Here is a 19985-nt window from a genome sequence, read left to right as displayed (position 1 = left end):
GTGTTGTTTGTCACTTTAATTCATCACAATGAAATGATGGGTATTTAAAAAGTGATCATTTTCTTTTTCTACGTTACATTGCAATCAGAATTGCTTCTCAGCTGTGAAGGGCAAGTCAATTAATTAGAAAATGACTTTTTAAAAAAAACACTTTGTTTGATATCTGGTTTCCCTCATAACCTGCAATTTAAATGTGGCTGACCAATAAATGCACTAGTTGTTTTATGTATTACTGTACATAATTAAAATTGGTATGGAGAAGTATGTGTAAAATAAACCTCTTGCATTGTAGGATCTTTTTCATTTCAGGAGCCCATTGATGTAAAGGTGTAACTGAGTAGCCTTGCTGTTAATCTACTTTTGAGTTGAATAAGGCATTAAACTGTTCTAGGGCCAGCAGAGGAATATCATTTGATATGGTAGGATATGTTTACCCTGATCCTTTCTTCATATTTAGTTCCTAGCTTCTGCTGAGCTGTCAAAAGAAGCAGAATGAAGATTATGTGCACCCAGACTGATTGTTTGACCAGTTCTGTGGTCATTTGAGATATAGAACGTCAATGTTTGTTTGAAAGCTATACCTTTTCTGTAAGAACTAATACTGGTGGCTTTACATCGTATTTTATATCTAGAAAATGTTTGTTACAGTTTTAAAATTTGGCTTGTTGAAAAGATTGAATCTCATTTAACATTTGCTGGAACCTGTTCATGTTCCAATGACCCATCTTACACTTCAGCAATGCACCTTTTGACTGGTGCTGATTCTGGTGAATGGGGCAGTGGTTGGTATCTATAACAAATTCCAGCCTTGAAATTATGCTGTTTTAGTGTACAAACACTTAATGTTTTAATACTTGTTATAATAAGTATTAAAATAGGCAAAGGAATTTCATACTGATGACTGTTCATGTAATATTCACACAACACAATTTCAAAACTTCATTGGAGATTTTATATGAAGAAATGTAATTCTGGATTGGAACTTCCAGATACGGCATTTGATCAAAGAATTTTCTCACTGCAATTAAATGTCTTTAGCCTTGAAATGTGCTACCTCACTCTTTTCCCTTCACTCAAAAGGCTGAATAATATAACTGTACTTGGTTTTCATCAGCTGTAGCATGACACTTTTTAACATAGTACATCTTGTGTTCACACTTTTTATTTGACGACAAGCTGGCCAGCTATCGGAGGGTGACGGAAATGCCTTATTAACGTCTGTCTTTAAAATTACTTCATTAGATCGTCTGACAGGTTTGTCTCCTAGCTTACAACATTTTGTTCCATTCTTTTTAAATATAAAATTACTGAATTCAGCTGGGGCATTTGTGGGAGTGCTGTATTCGGCCTTGCCAAAAAGATAATAGACAGATGAGCGTGGTCATTCTGCCCATTTAGCTCATCCTCCTCTAGAAAGCTACAATTTTCCTTCACTGCATCTAACTACCACTTGACTGACTCCAGAGTGTTTTTTTTTACTTTTACTTAAACCTTTTTTTCTATTGAAGAAATGGTTCCTGGCATTAGTCCTGAACTAGAGGAAGAAAATCAGCCAGGGTTCCTGTTCCTGTGATCCTTTTTTTGTGTGTGTTTGTGGGGATGTTGGTTGATATAATCTGGTCCAGTTGCGATATGTGGTCAAATAGCTTGCTGACTGTCTAGGCTCACATATGAAGAATGGCCACTTGGGGGAAGTATCAGGGCTGTCAGTGCCTTGGAACTGTACCCCAGCATAAGTTACCACCTTCAGGAAAGGAGAGGGGGAAAAAAACTAGGAAAAAAAAATATAAAGTAATTATATTTTCTGTTGTAAGGGAAATGAAAGTCAGTTAGTTTAATGAGAATTGCTACTACTGTGAGAAGGAGTAAGGAAAGAATCTTAATTTAATGAACATAAGAAATAATAGAGTAAGAAAAGGCAATTTGCCCTACCACTTCATTCCTTCACAGTATATGGCTTGGACTAAAGCTAATTCATTTAATGTGAGGAAAGATTCTATGAACTTTCTTGCAAAACTCCTAAGGATACATGTATTCTTAATGCTGGGTATTGAGTAGCTTGGGGAGAATTGAGAACTTGAGGGGAGAGATTATAGTTAAAGTAGATTAGTACCTCATTAAAGGTTAGGGAGAACTGAATAGTGTCCACTCCATCCCTTTTATCGCTCAACTTATTTTGTTTAAACCCTTATTTTGGATATTGGAAATTTTCAGTTACTGAGAAATTATGGTGAAAAGAAAATTCAGAAGGCAATTTAAATGATTTCTGGGTACCTGATGACTAGGTAATGCATTTTCAAGATAATATACTCAACTATAAAATAGGAGCTATTGTGTGTCACAGTGTGATGCCTTTAACATTGAAAATACTATCATGCACCACGTACAGGAGTAACAAGTGCAGCAGATATTCAGTGAATTTCCATGAAACGTGCACCTCATATACTGAATGGTCCTAGCCCTAAAAGAGCTGATCATTTGACAGTCCAATGAGTGAGTCGTGCAAATAAGGCTCTCACAATTTAGGTTTGTCCTGAAAGGGAGCGTAGGGATGAAAGCAGGCTTCTAAGAGACTGTCCAATGCCTTTGAACCCTGCTATAAATGGCAGCTGAGAAACTGTTTTCACCTTCCTTTGTCCCAGTTCCACCTTCAAAGGAAAGAACTATACTTGGGGCACTGTATCAAGATTGCTTCACTGGGTAATTGATGAGCTGGAATGAATGGAGAAAACTATGTCTGCTTTCACATATGAACTTCCTCACAGATGTATATTCCAAGTTATAGGATGTTTTGCTATTTTGAAATAGACTAAGCAAGTAAACCACTGATTTATCTTTTTGCAGTTTTCTTCAAATTTTTTTTCTTAATAAACCTGATTTGTAGTTTGTAACCTGAGGTATAAAGTCAGTCAGAGTGTTATTTATCCACTAGTCAGAAAGATCCAGATTTACTATTTCTCGTGAACTTAGGAGCGGCATTAGGAGCTATTTGTTTACCCATTTATGCTACTTTATCACAAGGTCACACTTCAGTTCGTAAGCAGTGACGGCTTGCCTGTGAAAGCAGTCCTTGAGCTGGGCACAAAGGAAAGTGTCTGGTGAGAACATAACATTTGATCATTCCTATGTGTATTCATCCTTTATAACTCAATTCTGTTTCCAAAGTGATACTTATACATTTTTAAAGGTGTTCTTGAGACAAATATTTTCATGTGGGGAGAAAAATGAATCTTAATTTAAAGTCTTGTTTAAAGTTAGTTCACTTAAATACTGTCCTGTACTTTTTATGCTTGCAGAAAGTTCCGCCAAAATCAACATTAGCACACTCCACTGAAGAATAAAAGCACCATCCAGAATTTGGTCATAGGTTCTGAAATAGCATAAGTCTGATGCCAATAAAATGATATTTGAAAAATATTTTCTTTGTATGTGGCAACACATTTTTTTTAAAGTATCACTAAATTGCTTACGTAGAGAAAAGAAATGTAGATATGCCATTGAAAATAGGATGTGACAAAAATCAAGCATTTTTAACATTGTAACGAGTTAAGCTGCAAGGTGATTTATGACAGGAGCTGTTTTTAACCCCTTATATACCATGTCCAAATTAAAGATGACAAAGTAAGCTAAATCTTAGACAAAAATGCTTTCAAATCACTAAGTCTAGCTGGGTCTTTTAATGAGCTAAAATGCTTTCTGTAATTTTCAAACTGAATCTACCTAAAATTTCCAAAAAGAATGTTAGCTAGCCAGATTTTTCCATAGTTGGTGAGAATATACTTCTGTATATATTCTGTATATTGAGAATATATTTCTTAATGCTAAAGGGATCAAGGGATATGGGGAAAAAGCGGGAACAGGGTACTGAGTTAGACGATCAGCTATGATCATTTTGAATGGCGGAGCAGGCCCGAAGGGCTGAATGGCCTACTCTTGCTCCTATTTTCTACGATAAATGTTAACTGAAATTTAGTTTGGCATAAAAGTTATGATTTTTAAATTTTCTATTGCAACAAGGAACTAACTAAGCTTAACCAGCATTGTAAACCTATATATTTTTACTATTTCTATTTAATACATTTATCTGGCAGTTTAAAACCTAAAATAGTCTCCTGCCTTATTCTGCCAACTTTTGAAAATGATAAGAAGCCCATGAAAGGGCTTTACAAGTCATCTGAAAGAGAAAAATAGAGTAATAAAGCCTTAATTTTGCTCCACTTTCACTCATTTTCTGTGATGTGGAGATGCCGATGATGGACTGGGGTGGACAAATGTAAGGAGTCTTACAACACCAGGTATAGTCCAACAGCTTTATTTGAAATCACAAGCTTTCGGAGGCTTCCTCCTTCGTCGGGACTATAACCTGGTGTTGTAAGACTCCACTCATTTTCTGGATATTATACGGCAGTCAAGTGTTTATAAACATTTTATCATTATTCTCTGAATGACAAGGGGGGAAAATCAACTTTCCTCTATTTTTTGAAATGCACCAAAGTTTTCCTCAGACAGCAATGGTCAAAGTATAAAATTTTGTCAGCTTCTTGATAAGGTACCAGAAACGCAACAATTTTTGTTAAAACTTATTACTTTAATTAAGCAATAATGAATAAGAAGCCTATAAGTTCTATTTTTTTAAAAAATCAGTCTTTTTCCAATTTTGTAACTGGAAATGTCCCACATGACCTTCACCAATAATTGAACTGAAAAACAAATATTGATTTGGGCACATTTGCTTAAATACAATTTTCTAAACGAGTGCATATCTAGCAGGTAATCAGGGCACGGGGTTACATAATGCACCTTGATTTCAGTTTGAAAAGTAAGAGTGATCTTTGTAGCGAGCAGTTAGTTCCAGTGTGTTGGTGGATCCAGACCTGGCATGGGTCCCAGGGAGAGCATTGATGAAGGTAAGCCAGCCGTGGGAGAGTTAATGGAGCGTAGGGGACTGTACCAGTCGTCATGCTGCCGTGGGGGAGGTGGGGCGGAGGCCAAATGCGTGCTGGTGCAGGTGAATTGGCTGACAGCTGATGGAGAAGCATAGGCGCTCGTCGCCATTGAAGAGAAACGCGGTATGTGATTGATGGCGTGCGGGTACTGGTACGGCCTGGCTGAGGTAGACACGGGACAAACACCAGGTATCAGACCGCTGCAGGCCGAGATTACAGTTGGAGGGATTGCCTTTTGAATGGCTCGTTCTTGTTTCCGATGCTTTGCGCGTCTGTTTTGAAACCATACCTGAAAATACAGGAATTGAATCAGCAAGGACCATACAAAAGATTTGCTAAACCCGACACTGCACGCTCGTTAATATCACTAGTCCTGGCTCCAGATTTACACTGTAATGATAATGGTATTCACCATGTAATTAAATTAAGGATAGGGTAGTCCTACCTGGACAAGTAACAGAATATTTCTAGTGCCCAATGCTGTTAAATTCCAGCAATACTCCTGCACTTTCTTGGGATTCCATAAACTTCGGCTGTCAACCTGTACTAAGTTCTCTGGCTTTAGATATGTGTCTCTATTCAGACAAATAGAAAGTGGACATTCCCTATCAGGCAAACATAAATTTTACTTGTATATGAATTTCTCAGTAGTTTGATTTGGAGACTCTTAAGCATACCGATGGGGTTCCATACAGACCAGACATCCGACTGGGTTTATTATATTGCAGTAGGGATGGGTCATGTAAAATATGCTGAAATCATAATGTAAATTGCATTTCAATCCTTTTAAAAAGAGTTCCATTTGCTGAACTCGGGACCGATCTACTGCAGTGCTGCTTAAAAATTGTTATGAAGCGGCGACCCTAGCCCATTGGTATAAACCAGAAGTCCTAGTGTTACGTAGTGGAATGAATTAATCTGTGCCCAAAACAATTAATTCCATTAATGTGGTGTTGATAAATGGTTTGCATAATTTCACATGAAATATCTATTTAATCTTTTTCTAATTTATGTTCATAAAGCCCCCAGGCTTCAATCTCATAGTTTATAATATTGTCCAAGATTTCCATATTGTTTTGTTGAAAGTATCCAAGAACATGCTTGAACAGTTCCTTTAGAATGCCATATGTTTCCAATCACTTACAAATGTTCTATAATGATGACCATCAACAATAAATCGGATTTATATAGTGCCTTTAATGTAGAAAACATCCCACGGCACTTCACAGAGGAGAAATGAATGCCAAGCATCTGCAGAAGCTATGGAGAAAATGACTGAAAACATTGTCAAAATAATAGGTTTTTTGAAGAAAGAGCATTTTAAAGGTGAGAGAAAAGTAGCAAGAAAGAGTTATTTAAGGAAGGAATTCCAAAGAGTTTGAGACAGCATAAGACTCCGCTGTGAATGGTCGACCTGAGGATGCAGGGACGTCAGAGTCAAGAGGTCCAATGACCATGAGCTGTAATGTGAGGCTGAAGGAGGTTGCAGAGATTTGAAAACAAGGACAATGATTTCAATTCCAATGCATTGGCGAACATCGAGCTAACGAAGGATGGCAAAGTTGTGGTTGATGGACAAGTGGAATAGGATATGGGCAGAAGTTCCTCTTCTAATTCCCCTCTGAGCTTATCTTGTCCATGAGGCCCACTTCCTGCTCCCTTGTTTTGTTTTCCAAATTTTGCATGATAATGCTCCTGTGAAGCACCTTGGGACGTTTTATTACATTAAAAGTGCTATATAAATGCAAGTTGTTGCTGTTGACCACAGTTCCACTAAACTGCTGACCAATCAACTTTTCTTCCTGGTCCATATGCTAGCTGACATTGCAAATGGTTCCCTTTCCTCAGATATTGTGCCCCACCCTTTCAAAACGCTGTCATCATCCCCTTCCTCAAAATAAGCACCCTCAACCCCTGTGTCCTTAAAAAACTATTGCCCCATCTCCGCCCTCCCTTTCTGTCCCTGCCTCAGTCCATCTGCTGCTGAAACCCTTATCTATGTCTTTATCACCTCCTGACTTGACTATTACAATGCTCTTCTGGCCAGCCTCCCACCCTCCACCTTACATAAACTTAATCCAAAACTCTGCTGCTCGTATTCTATCCCACACCAAGTACCGCTCATCAATCACCCCTCTCCTTGCTCCTGGTCTCCAAATGCCTCCAATTTAAAATTCTCATCCTTGTGATTCAATGTTTTTGGGGGCTCGCCCTTTCCTATTTCTAACTTCCTACAACCTCTACAGATCCCTCTGATTCTGGCCTCTCGTGCATCCTCCCTCCTTTTGCCCCATAATTGGTGGCTATGCCTTCAGCCATCTAGGCCCTAAGTTATGGAATTACCTCCCTAAACCTCTCCAACTCTTCTCCTCCTTTAAACCTCCTTCTTAATACCTACCCCTTTGACCAAGCTTTCGGTCACCCTAATATCTCTTGGCATCAATTTTTTTTTGTCTGATTATGTCTCTGTGAAATGCCTTGGGACATTTCTCTACATTAAAGTTGCTACATAAATGTTATTGTTATTGGCTGGATTGGAGATGGTGTACAGTGGAGCTCAGGAGACCAGTGAGGAGGGCTTGGGCGAAGTCGAAGCTGGAGGTAACAAAAACATGGACAAAGGTTTCAGCAATTATTGCTAGAGTTATTGTCCTGTCTGAGCATAGGAAAGTAGAAGTAGACATACAAAATGCTATGTACATGATCTCTATCCCTTCAATACCAGCCAACTATAGCAGACCCATTTTCAGCCAAACATATGCAATATTTGGAACCAGTCCAAAACACAAGTGAACTCTTGCCAGATGTTACTATATAACACTGCAGGCCTCAGGATTTCAACAAAATATCCAGGTTTGTGCCAGGGCACATCTATGAGCATGATTGTATATTTATAAGAATATATTTTGTTTATTACAGTGTTTTGCCAATATTCAAATTAAAGGATATTAAACATAGAATAGTACATCTATTTTCAAAAAGTTAAAGGATAGAATTAAAAGTTGATAATGCATAAAAAGAGTCAATTAAATGGAGAACCACTTAGTACTAAATGAATAAATCATTAACATGAAAAGTTGAATGCAAATATATAAAAACAAACATCTATTCCATAGTTACATGTTTAATAAATACACATTTAGCTTGGTTTATAGCTTTGTTCTAAGATTTGAATGGCCCTATTCTCTGACCTGGATGCGTGCCTCATTAAGTTTGGTGATCTTGGCCAACTCCTCCCTACAGTAGATGTCTGGGTAATGGTTTTTATTGAAAGTGGCCTCCAGATGTTCCAGTTGCTCCTGGCTGAAGGTGGTCCGATGGCGCCTGCGTGCAGGTGTTGGGTAGTGAGCCTGTCCATGCACATTGCTTGGCAGCCGGGAGTTGTTACCTGAGTTTGAACTTCCAGCGAACTTCTTGTAGACACTGTCATCAACTGAAATGGAAACATTTTCAGATCACTGCTTTCAGTATGTTGCATTGCAGAAAGGCCACATAGAAATCCTTCCTTATTAAAAGGTGCAGTGCCCTGCAATGCAATGGAGACCCATCATGCATCATGAAAATAGTAGGGCATGGTTTTGCACACATGATACTCTCCATTATAAAATCATCTGTTCCACTGCAGAGATCTCAAGTGGAGAACAAGCACTTCTACATCGGTGAGGGAGAGTCAACCCACCCCATTCCCATGTATCTCCTAGCATCCAGTTTTGGACCACTGTTACTGGAGGGTTAACAGCAGGGAATGTATGAAATGCATGAATACCCCAAAAGAAGTAAAAGTAGAAAATACCTTATGACTACTTGAAAAATTGGAGCTGTTTCCATTAGAACAGAGGAGGTTAAGGGATGATTGGATAGAGGTGTTTACAATATGAAGGGATGGGCAGCGTAGATAGAAACAAACTTTCCAGTCATTGTGGGGTCTAAATCAAGGGGACATAGATATAAGATTAAATGTAATAGATTTAAGACAGAGAGCAGAAAAAATCTTTTTACACAGAGGGTTCTGAAGCTGTGGAATGCACTAGCAGAGTTAGTGATTGAAGATAGGTGGTTGAAGGAAAATTGAATAAAAGGTTACAGAAACAGGGCAGGCACATTGAAATAGGACTTCTGCTCATGTGAAGGATAAACACCAACACAGATTAGTTGGGCCAAACTACTTGTTTCTGTATTGTCATTTTAAATGTAAATTTTTGATTATTACTGTTAATTCACCTAAAAGTAAGAACTAAATAAGCCTGCTAGTTAAAATGCTTTGTCCTAGTACCATTATTGTGGAGATAATCAGATTTATATGCGTGACCAAAAATGAGATTTCTTTTCTAGTTTTAACTAGTGTCTATCCCTTTAAACCCAGTAATGTCATAATGCATAAGGAGTTTAACAACCATCTAAGCTAGAATATTATACCAAGCCTATTATAGTAGGTACAGCACAGGAGGAAGCCATTCGGCCCATTGTGCCTATGCCAGCTCTTTGAAAGAGCTATCCATTTAGTCCCATTCCTCTGCTCTTTGCCCACAGCCCTGTAGTTTTTTTTCCCTTCAAGTATTTATCTAACTCCCCTATGAAAGTTACTATTGAATCTGCTTCCATCATCCTTTCAGGCAATGCACTCCAGATCACAACAACTCACTGCTTAAAAAAATATTTCCTCATGTCGCCTCTGGCTCTTATGCCGATCACCCTAAACCTGTGTCCCCTGGTTACTGACCCATCTGCCACGAGAAACAGTTTCTCCTTATTTACTCCGTCAAAACCGTTCATGATTTTGAACACCTCTATCAAATCTCCCCGTAACCTTCTTTTGTTCTAAGGAGAACAATCCCAGCTTCTCCAGTCTCTCCACATAACTGAAGTCCCTCATCCCTGGTACCATTCTAGTAAATCTCTTCTGCACCCTCTCTAAGGCCTTGACATCCTTCCTAAAATGTGGTGCCCAGAATTGAACACAATACTCCAGATGAGGCCTAACCAGTGTTTTATAAAAGGTTTAGCATAACTTCCTTGCTAGATACAAAGTATAAGTTTGAGGGAGATATAACTCAAACTTAAACAATATTGTGTGATTGGTTCAGTTTGTATTTGACTGGCAATTTCTTTTAGAATTTGAAAAGTCACAGATTCAAAATGCAGGAAATCCCAATAACTCTTTTCCAGGATGTTTTGTTCAAAAAAACTGTGTTTAAATCTGGGCAGTTGGAAAATCCCACGAGTGAAGACAGTTTGAAATCTCAGAGAAGCAACCAGTCAATTTGATATTGCATAAAGAAAGGAGAAACACTGTGTCTATTTATAAAGGATTAGCTTAATTCTTAGAGTTGTGATCTTTTTATTATTTTGCTCAATGTTAAGTTTACTATAAACATAACTATTATATAACTGTTTCTTACATACTTGTTCATCTTTTATAAAATAAATTCACTTGATATCTTAAACTTAAAGAAGGCCTAATGTGATTAACAATCACGTTTGAAGACCAGAGTGAGAGTTTATGAAGGCGTAAGATAAGTCCGCTAGCTAACAACAATTATTGCACAGGGTTTGTTTCCTAAGCATATTACTGAAAGCTTACCTAGGTTTCAAGATATGGATATACACTTTTGAAGGTATGGGAGTGATCTAAGATACAAGAGCCAAAATAATCTAGGACAAAAGGGTTAGAAAAGGCCGAAAAATGTAACAGCATGGTAAAGGCCAACGTCAAGACTCATTCGTCTTAGATTGTATCCTTGCTGTTGCAGAACTGGAGCAAAGGGTAGCAAGTGAGTACATAAACCTGAAATTGGCCTTTAGTATGTGATGTATGTATTTAATTATACACAGGTGTATATGTATTTACAGACTTTCTGTCAAAGGCCCCTTATGGTTTGACTTGTAATGTGATGTTGGGGGAGCAATCAGTATAGTAAAGGAAACTTTAGATCAACATAGAAATCATAAAACTTATACAGTGCCATCCCTTCTTTAAAACTAGCTTTTGACCAATTCATACTATTGATTCACGATACCATTTAAAAGAAAGAACTTGCATTTATTTTCCAATTCCAACAGTTAATCATAGAATTTTACAGCACAGAAGGAGGCCTTGAAAATGTTTCCTTTTCAAGTATATATTCTCTTCCCTTTTGAAAGTTAATATGTTCGCAATTAAAAGCCAGAATGCAAACTTGAAATATCCTGACAAAACCTAGAAATTACTTTGTGCAATGCTTAACACATTTACATGACATTTCTTCATCTGCTGCTTCAACGGATGCATTAACTCATTTATTTCAAATTGTTTGCTGAGCTTTGGAAGGATCTGTCACAGGGGTCAAGCTCTGAATGTGGTGACAAATCAACCACAGTGGAATTTGATTCGGTCCTGACCATCCCCAATGGTCTTCAATTGAGCTCTGAACAGAGATAGCCCAGAGCTGCAGAGAGGAGGGTTGCTAGTTCTGACCAGTATTGTGAGCAGATTGATCATGGACCCCAATTGAACCCAGTCAAATTGAATGATATGATTATTATGCTATATTATCATGTTACTGAGGGAAATACTGTAAATATATTGAGGTGTTGGAACAGTGCCAGTCTCCTGTAGCTCTGGGTGTGGATTGGGCTGATGAATGGCAAGAACCTGGTTGATGGGTCAACATTTTTCCACTAGACTCTCCAACTTATATGGTGCTATCTAGAGCTTGTCATTTGGGAAAAATTTCCACATGTGTGATGTGCTCCTATCATTTGACAGCAAAGATTCTGGACAGGCCCCCAGTTCCCTTTAACAGCCACTTTGTCATACTGTTCACATACCTCTTCCTTCAGCTGTCAAGTATATTGCTGAGAATGAATTACCAGTGGCGTGATCAAATACGGATCTCAGTTAACTGATTTTGTACTAGCGATGATCTGAAGATGTTTTACTACAGAATTACACCTAGGCCCTGATTTCAAACCTACCCAACTGGTAGGAACAGGCAGGTGAGTGGTTAAAATTGAGGGAATCCTTTCACCCTCTAGTTCCCACTGGGAACTGGCCCATCGCAATTTTTACGGAGCAATTGATAATGTTCGGAAACGCACTTGCCGGAAATCAACGGGTGCCTGGTGAATATATTTAAAATCTGGTGGCCTGATGTCATTGGGACCCAATTGCTATTTTAACTGGGCAGGATGGAAGACCCACCCCGTTGCCAGCATGATTGACCTTAGAAACTGACTGAAACGACTGAAGCAAAATTTAAAGGGCACTTACCTCCATTCATTTGGATTTATAGGATTTCTGTGCTTTTCTGATTACTGCAATGCCAAAGCATTTCAGAATGTGGAGATTGCTTCTTTTTTATTTGTTTGCCTTACTCACCTTGACTAAGCATTTTCAACTCATCACTGGTGCCATTTTACTTCTTTATTCTGGATGGACGACCAGCTGGAGCCAGGAGCTTTTCTCAACAGGAAGGGCTATCATTTCATCCACTACTGTGTGACCACTGCCAAAGGATTATGTAAGTCTGTGCTAATTTCACTGGTAGCTGCCACAGTGCTTTCATCCTAAGTCACTCATCCATCTCCCCACTACTCCATCCCTCCAGAAATGTTAGAGGATGGTTGCTAGGGTACAAGGGATACTGCCTCCACACCTGGCTGATGACACCCCTCCACAACCCCACCGCACCTGAACACCGCAGGTGCACTAGTAGCCACCAGGAACATCATTGAGCACTCTATTGGTATCTTGAAGTTAAGGTTGTCCTGGGGGCTCCCTACAATATGCAGACAAAGCGGCCTGCTGCATTGTGCACAACATAACTATGCAACAAGGATTGGAGTTGGAGAAGGCACAGCCACAGCAAAAGGCATTATCTGATGAGGAAGAATTGGATGAAGTTGAGGGAGAACTGGAAGAAGGAGGGGCAGCACAACGTCTGGCTGCCAGAAAAGCACAGGGAGCCATTGAGATCCCAATGCATTTGTTGACCTGCTCAATCTACTCATCTGAAAAGTGACAAGAAGTCCCACTGCATTAACAGTCCTTGTTGCCCCCTTCACCACTCCCTTCATTCTGCATCAAAGAAAAGTCAAATCATGCAGTCAACTGGTATATCACTGACATCCTGACAAAGCAGATTAACTAGCTGCAATGAAAAATGACCATACACCAAAATCTCAAATGTGAAAAAGGTGCTGAATTTATTTACAAACAGAAGATTGAACGAAAATGTCTTGACACCCAAGCGCTCAATCCATAGTGCTTGTCCTAACAGGAGGTTTCCTCACTCTTCCACCCACACAAGGTGCTCCCCCAGTGGCTCCAGTAGAGCTTTGGAAGGTTGCTAATGTTCAAGGGGGAATGCTTGATATGACCGCTGCCGGTGACTCCTGGGTGAGCCTGAGAAGGTCTGGCTACAGACTGCTGCACTTCGGCTTCTGCCAGGGCAGTGTGGCTCAGCTGGCTTTCTGGCACCGTACTGGGTATTGGTTAATGGGGGTGGCGAGACAGCAAATGTGCTGACATCCTGAGAGAGGACAACATCTGCCACTCCCACTGCCCCACAGCCACTCCCATGGGGCTGGATTCATCATTTCCACTGATCTGTGGGAGGGCAGACTGCAGCAGATGAGTGACTCCTTGAAATCCCTATCCACTTACTCAACCATTCTGTCCAAGATGGATGTCTGTCTATCCCAAGCAGAGCATAGGTTTGAGCCCAGAGTCTGCATCGCAGCTGTTTGAGTTACTATCAAAGCTGGAAAGAAGCAAACATGGTCCCCTGATGTGAGGGCTCGGCTGCACCATCCCTTTAGGTGGCTGCACTCTCCATGGTAGACTGCAAAGTGCTGATGCCATGCGAGATGATATTACGCAGGCTTGTGGTTCTCAACTCTGTCCTCCTCATCAGAGTTGGGAGAGGACCTCGTCCTCTGGCGAGCTGTCTCCTGGGCTGTCCCTGCCTGCTCTTGCACTTAGGGCTAGGTGCATCACCATGTGCAGACCCCTCGAACTCACTCTTTTACCCAACCACAATGCCAATGTCTGTGCTGGTGCTTGGCAGTGTTGGAGTGCGTGATGGTGCCTCCTCAGAAGGACTCTCCTCCTCTGGCTGTTGAGAAGGACCTAGAGGAAAGAGGAAAAAGGAGAAGAGTTAGGATGGCTTTGGGAGGCTGCACAGTTGCAGAAGACATGCATCATAATGTGATTTGATGTAGGCAGGCTGGCTGAATGTGCACTTTTCTTGTGCTTAGTAATTATCAGAGACCCTGTTCAGTGGTGCATCCAGTCTCAAAATGGCCGACGCGCACAGCTCTGGCAGGCCCACAAATGTATATGGCTTGCTGCTCCAGCTCACTCAGGATCATGAGGTTAGCTGGTCCTCCCCAGTCTCACTCCTCACAATCACTGTGCGCTGTTTTGTCCTGCAGAAGAGAGGACAAGAGTTATTAAGTGGCTACTGAAAAGGAGGGTGCAGATGTGTGGGACTTGTGCCGTTAATGCATATGCTGAGAGGGAGAAGAAGCAAGACGCAAGCAGGCTGAGGAGGTGTTGAATGAGAAGCAAGTGTGTGGAGTGTGAAGTAAGAGCTACCAAGTGCGAGGAGAATGCTGCTACTCGCTGGCTTGAAGGGATCAAGGAAGAGGTGAGTGTGTGTCTGGAATGAGAATGAGAAGTGGTCTAATGTGCCCTTGTGCTGAGTGGTGAAGGAAATGATGGAGGGTAAAAAATTGTTGATAACTAGAATTCACAAATCTGTCTGTCAATATACATATCTTAACATTTTAAATAAGCTGCCTCAGCTATCAGAGTAACTGAATTTAATCGGTTTCACAACACAGGCTTACAATTCAGCTTTAACTCTAGCTATTTAAAAAACCACATGAAATAAACACAGGATTTTGCATTTGCACGACACAATCCCATCAAGGTCACTGATACAAATTGATTCAATTCTGCACCATAAGCAGCTCATTAAACCTGATTAATTTCATGAGCAATAATAGTCCAGATGTTTTTGATTGCCCTCTGTAGTTGGCATTTTTGTGATGTGTCAATAAATACATGGGCCTAGAAATTGGATTGTACGGAATCCATTTTACAGGCATAAAACGGGTGCCAGAGGGTCCAATATGGCGTGCGGCGTGTGCACCCATTCCGCGCAAGAAGTGCACCACCAGCTGAATTGGTTAGGGCACCTTCGTAGGCATCCAGGGCGTGCACCTGAAACTGGTGTTAGCCCCCGATTTGCACATGCAATGGGCCTAACGCCTGTTTCAGGTCCTGTTGCAAAATTGGACTGCAAATGACTGCAACGTGCATCGTACATGCTGCGGTCAGTTTCCTCTGGCGCCAAACGAGTTGTCCTTGAAGGGACTGCTGGAGGCTGCCACCTGATATATAAGTTTTTAAATTTTTTTAAATTATCTTATTGTGGAGCCAAGAGGAACAGAAGTACTGTGCCTGTGCGAATGAGGCCAGCGGACCAATTTGCCGTGTTCCTGTCACCGGCCTCATTAGGTGCATGTAGCGTGTGCTGCACTGGGATTACGTCCCGATTCACGTCAGGTTCCACACGTACGCTCACAACAGCCAGCTCTACCTCACCACCACCTCCCTCGACGCCTCCACTGTCTCTGATTTGTCACACTGCTTGTCCGACCAAAAACTTCCTCCAACTAAATATTGGGAAGATCGAAGCCATTGTCTTTGGTCCCCGCCACAAACTCCATTCCCTAGCCACCGACTATTTCGCGTCCTATTTGACCCCGAGATGAGCTTCCGACCACATATCCATTCCATCAAGACCGCCTACTTCCACCTCCATAACATCGCCCATCTCCGCCCCTGCCTCAGCTCATCTGCTGCCTCATCCATGCCTTTGTTACCTCTAAATTTGACTATTCTAATGTTGTCCTGGCCAGCTTCCGATCTTCCACGCTCCATAAACTTGAGCTCATCCAAAACTCTGCTGCCCGTAGCCTAACTCGCACCAAGTCCTGTTCACCCATCACCCCTGTAGTTGCTGACCTACGTTGGCTTCTGGTCTGGGAACACCTCGATTTTAAAATTCTCATCCTTGTTTTCAAATCCCTCCGTTGCCTTGCCCCTCCCTATCTCTGTAACCTCCTCCAGCCCTACAACCCTCTGAGATCTCTGCGCTCCTCCAATTCTTGCCTCTTGTACATCTCCGATTTTAATCGCTCCACCATTGGCAGCCGTGCCTTCAGCTGCCTAGGCCCTAAGCTGTAGAATTCCCTCCCTAAACCTCTCCGCCTCTCTACCTCTCTCTCCTCCTTTAAGACGCTCCTTAAAACCTACCTCTTTGACCAAGCTTTTTTCACTTGTCCTAATATCTCCTTATGTGGCTTGGTGTCAAATTTTGTTTGAAAATCGCTCCTGTGAAGCGCCTTGGGACATTTTACTATGTTAAAGGCACTATATAAATGCAAGTTGTTTTTGTTGTTGATCCAATTTCTAGGCCATGGTTGCTTTTCATATATTCTTTCATTAGAATATGTAATTTGGACTCATTGAAACTTGATATGTGTGGACTTGTTTGCACTCGCTGCCATTTACCTCCATCAAGCTTCTTTGCACAGGACAAGTGTATTATTTCTGGTTGTTAAAGTGATAAATTTGAATAATTTCCACCAGCTTGTTATTGAATGACATAACTTGCTGCTGGTGGTAAGTTGCAAAGCAGTGGATTGAAAAACCGCATTTTTTAGTTCAGTGGTAACTAAGAAAAGTTATTGCCCTAAGTGTCTTAAAACCTATGGACCAGAAAATAGGGTCATATTAAGTAGCTTGCAAAAAGGAGTCACCCTAATAATATCAGTTTAATTTGCTGGTGATAAGATGTGGCTTAATGAGAGGAAAATTATGAAAATGTGTGCAATAACAATTTAGAACATTTAAAGTAAGGTAGTCGTCTAATGATTTGACAGGGTTGTATCATATTAAAGTAGCATAGGTTAGGCCATTACTGTGTCTGTTAGGGCACACTGATCACAGTGATGAACTTGCTTCTACTACTCGTCTTCCTTAGGTAGATTGCAACACCTGCCCCATGGCGATATAGCCTCTTAAAACAAATGTTTTCTGTTACAGGTGTCTAAGTTAATTTCTAATATTATCCAATTTCTATTCATTACTATTCAAAAGTGGACCTAAATCCCAGGTTGGAACAAAATAGGTTTAATTAAAGCAAAATATTTCAGGACATTTGTAAACCGACATGTCTTCCATTTCCATCTTTAAAACATTCAAAGATTTGGCAGTGCAACGCACCTTCTGATTGTAAAGAAATGCAATGGAAAGAGCTTCATTTTTGTGTTCACTTTCTTTTGTCAGTAGAATAACACAAGTATAAAGAGGTATAAGCTTTGCATTTGATAGTAGGTCAAGCCCTGGCTACAGGAAGCAGAACAGAGCAGGGCCAGGTTCTGATTGCTCATCCAAACGTGAAGATGGCAGTGGAAACACTCATTCAGCCCCTGGATCCAGGGATTAAACTGCATCATACCCACTATACCAACCTTACTGGGAATGTGGAATCTGATAATCACTTGGTTTTAGTTCATATAATTCAATATCGTGAGAAAGCGTACAAGAGCCAGGGCTAGACTGTTCAGCCAGAAAGAACAAAACCAACAAAGAGACTAATTTGTCTGAAAAGGACGATGAGCTTACTGGCGCTACTGATTAACAGGGAAGTCAATTGACTGTGCCTAAGTAACTGGCTTTAGAATTAGAATGTAATACTGTACTTCAAGCTTTGTGCAAACTCATTAGTGAGCCTTCTGACTTGGTGCACACTAGACATCCATCTTTACTGCAGCAAGGATTCATGCAGCGGCATTTCTTAGAAACTGGTGACTTTAAAGTATCATAAAATAAAATTATCACATTTGCAATGGAATCCTCCTTTTGTAATATTGTACATTTTCAGTCAGTAGATGTCTGAGATACTCAGAAATCTAAGATAATGCTGAAGAACAAAGCTCCAAACCAAACTACAGAAAATCTATATAAGTAGTTTCCATTTACTTACCATAGCGTTCACACTCCATCCCTGTAGCAACATACCTCATGTAAGCTCAAAGAACTTATACTCAGGTTGGTAAGAACCAAAGCTTACAGACCCCAAAATGTCCATAGACATACAGCTGGAATTGAACCAGCTAAAATGCCACAGTTTACTAGTGTGGAGCACTGTCGGTTTCCTGCCTCTTTGCAACTCGCACCAATTTACTCTTTATTGCATTGGCTTGGAAGAAGATCTGGAGCTGAATGGGAAGGATTGTAGTCAGTGAGGCAGCTAACACAATAACAACTTGCATTTATATAAGCCTTTAACACAGAAAAACGTCCCAAGGCACAGAAGCATATTTAGAAATAAATGGATGCTGAGCCAAAGATGGAGATTGTATGAAGGGTGACAAAAGCTTGGTCAGAAAGAAGTTGGTTTTAAGGAGGGTCTTAAAGGAAGAGGTGGAGGAGGACGGTATGGTCGGCTGTGTCAAAGGTTGCAGAGAGATCGATCATGACAAGGGGGGATGGTGCATTGTGGTCACAGTCACAGATAATGTCATTTGTGACTTCGATTAAGACCATTTCAGTGCTGCGGCAGGGATGGAAACCTGATTGAGGAGACTCAAACACAGAGATGGGCACGGATTTGGGAGGTGACAACATACTGAAGGATTTTGGAGAGGAAAGGGAGTTTGGAGGGGGCAGTAGTTTGCAAAGGCAGAAGGGTTGAGGGTGGATTTTTTTGGAGGAAGGTGATGATAGTGATTTTGAAAAGGAGGAGGCAGTGCCTTAGGAGAGGGAACCATTTTTGATGTCAGCTAGCATGGGGGCCAGGAAGGAATTTGGGTGGTCAGTAGTTTAACGGGACTCTGGTCAAGGGAGCAGCAGCTCAGTCTCATGGACAACATGAGGAAGAGATGGGAGAGAAACTATAGAAATTCAGGTTCAAAGCTAGGATAGGGGGGAGCCTAGAGGGAGGTTTGGCTTGGTGGCCAAGGAGTTGGAAGAAGCAGCAGAGGCACCTGAATGGATGGTCTCAATCATAGTGATAAAGAAGTCCATGGGCTCCTTGCCTCGTTGGAGATCAGGGTGAAGGATCAATGGAGGGGGGTTTCAGGAGACAATTGGTTATGGAGAAAAGAAGCTGGAGGTGATCTTTGCTTTTGAGGATTATCCTGGAGTAGTGGATCGTTTTGACAGAGATGAGTTAGGTCTGATAATAATGTCGTTGAGCCAGATCTGTTGTTTTTTGATATGACGTCTTGAAAATCAACATTAAATGTCGATGTCCAAGTTGGTTATCCATTCTATGGCCTCTAGTGATACAGAGTGAATTGAAGCTAGGGAATGATCTTAGGTGAGCAATGATTTGCAAGATACTCCATGGTTTGGATAGCTTCTCCACAGTCGCACATTTGGCTATCCTTCATCTTCATTTATATAACAGAAAGCACAGACAAGGGTAATGCAGTTGGTGTAATATACATGGACTTTCAAATGCCCTTTGATAAGGTACCATGTAGTACACTCATGACCAAGGTCAGAGCATGTGGAGTCAGGGTCAAGTAGCAGAATAGATAGCAAACTGGCCACAAAACAGAAAACAGAGTGTAGGGGTTAAAGGTAGTTACTCAGACTGGCAGAAGGTGGGAAGTGATGTTCCACAGGGATTGGTGCTGGGACCACTGATGTTCACCATTTGCATAAATGATTTGGACTCAGGAATCGGAAGTACAATATCAAAATTTGAGGATGATGCCAATTTGGGTGGGGGGGGGGGTGGGATATGGTAAATACTGAGGAAGACTGCGACAAAATACAATAAGAGGAACATCTTTACTCAGAGTGGTGAGAATGTGGAACTCGCTACCATAAGGAGTGGATGAGATGAATAGCAAAGATGCATTTAAGGGGAAGCTAGATAAGTACAAGAGGGAGAAAGGAATAGAAAGATATGCTGATAGGGTGAGATGAAGCAAGGTGGGAGGAGATTCGTATGGAGCATAAACACCGGCATA

The sequence above is a fragment of the Heptranchias perlo genome, chromosome 8, assembly GCF_035084215.1.
Source record: "Heptranchias perlo isolate sHepPer1 chromosome 8, sHepPer1.hap1, whole genome shotgun sequence".
Lineage (NCBI taxonomy): Eukaryota > Metazoa > Chordata > Chondrichthyes > Hexanchiformes > Hexanchidae > Heptranchias > Heptranchias perlo.
Note: the sequence above shows the minus strand (reverse complement) of the source record.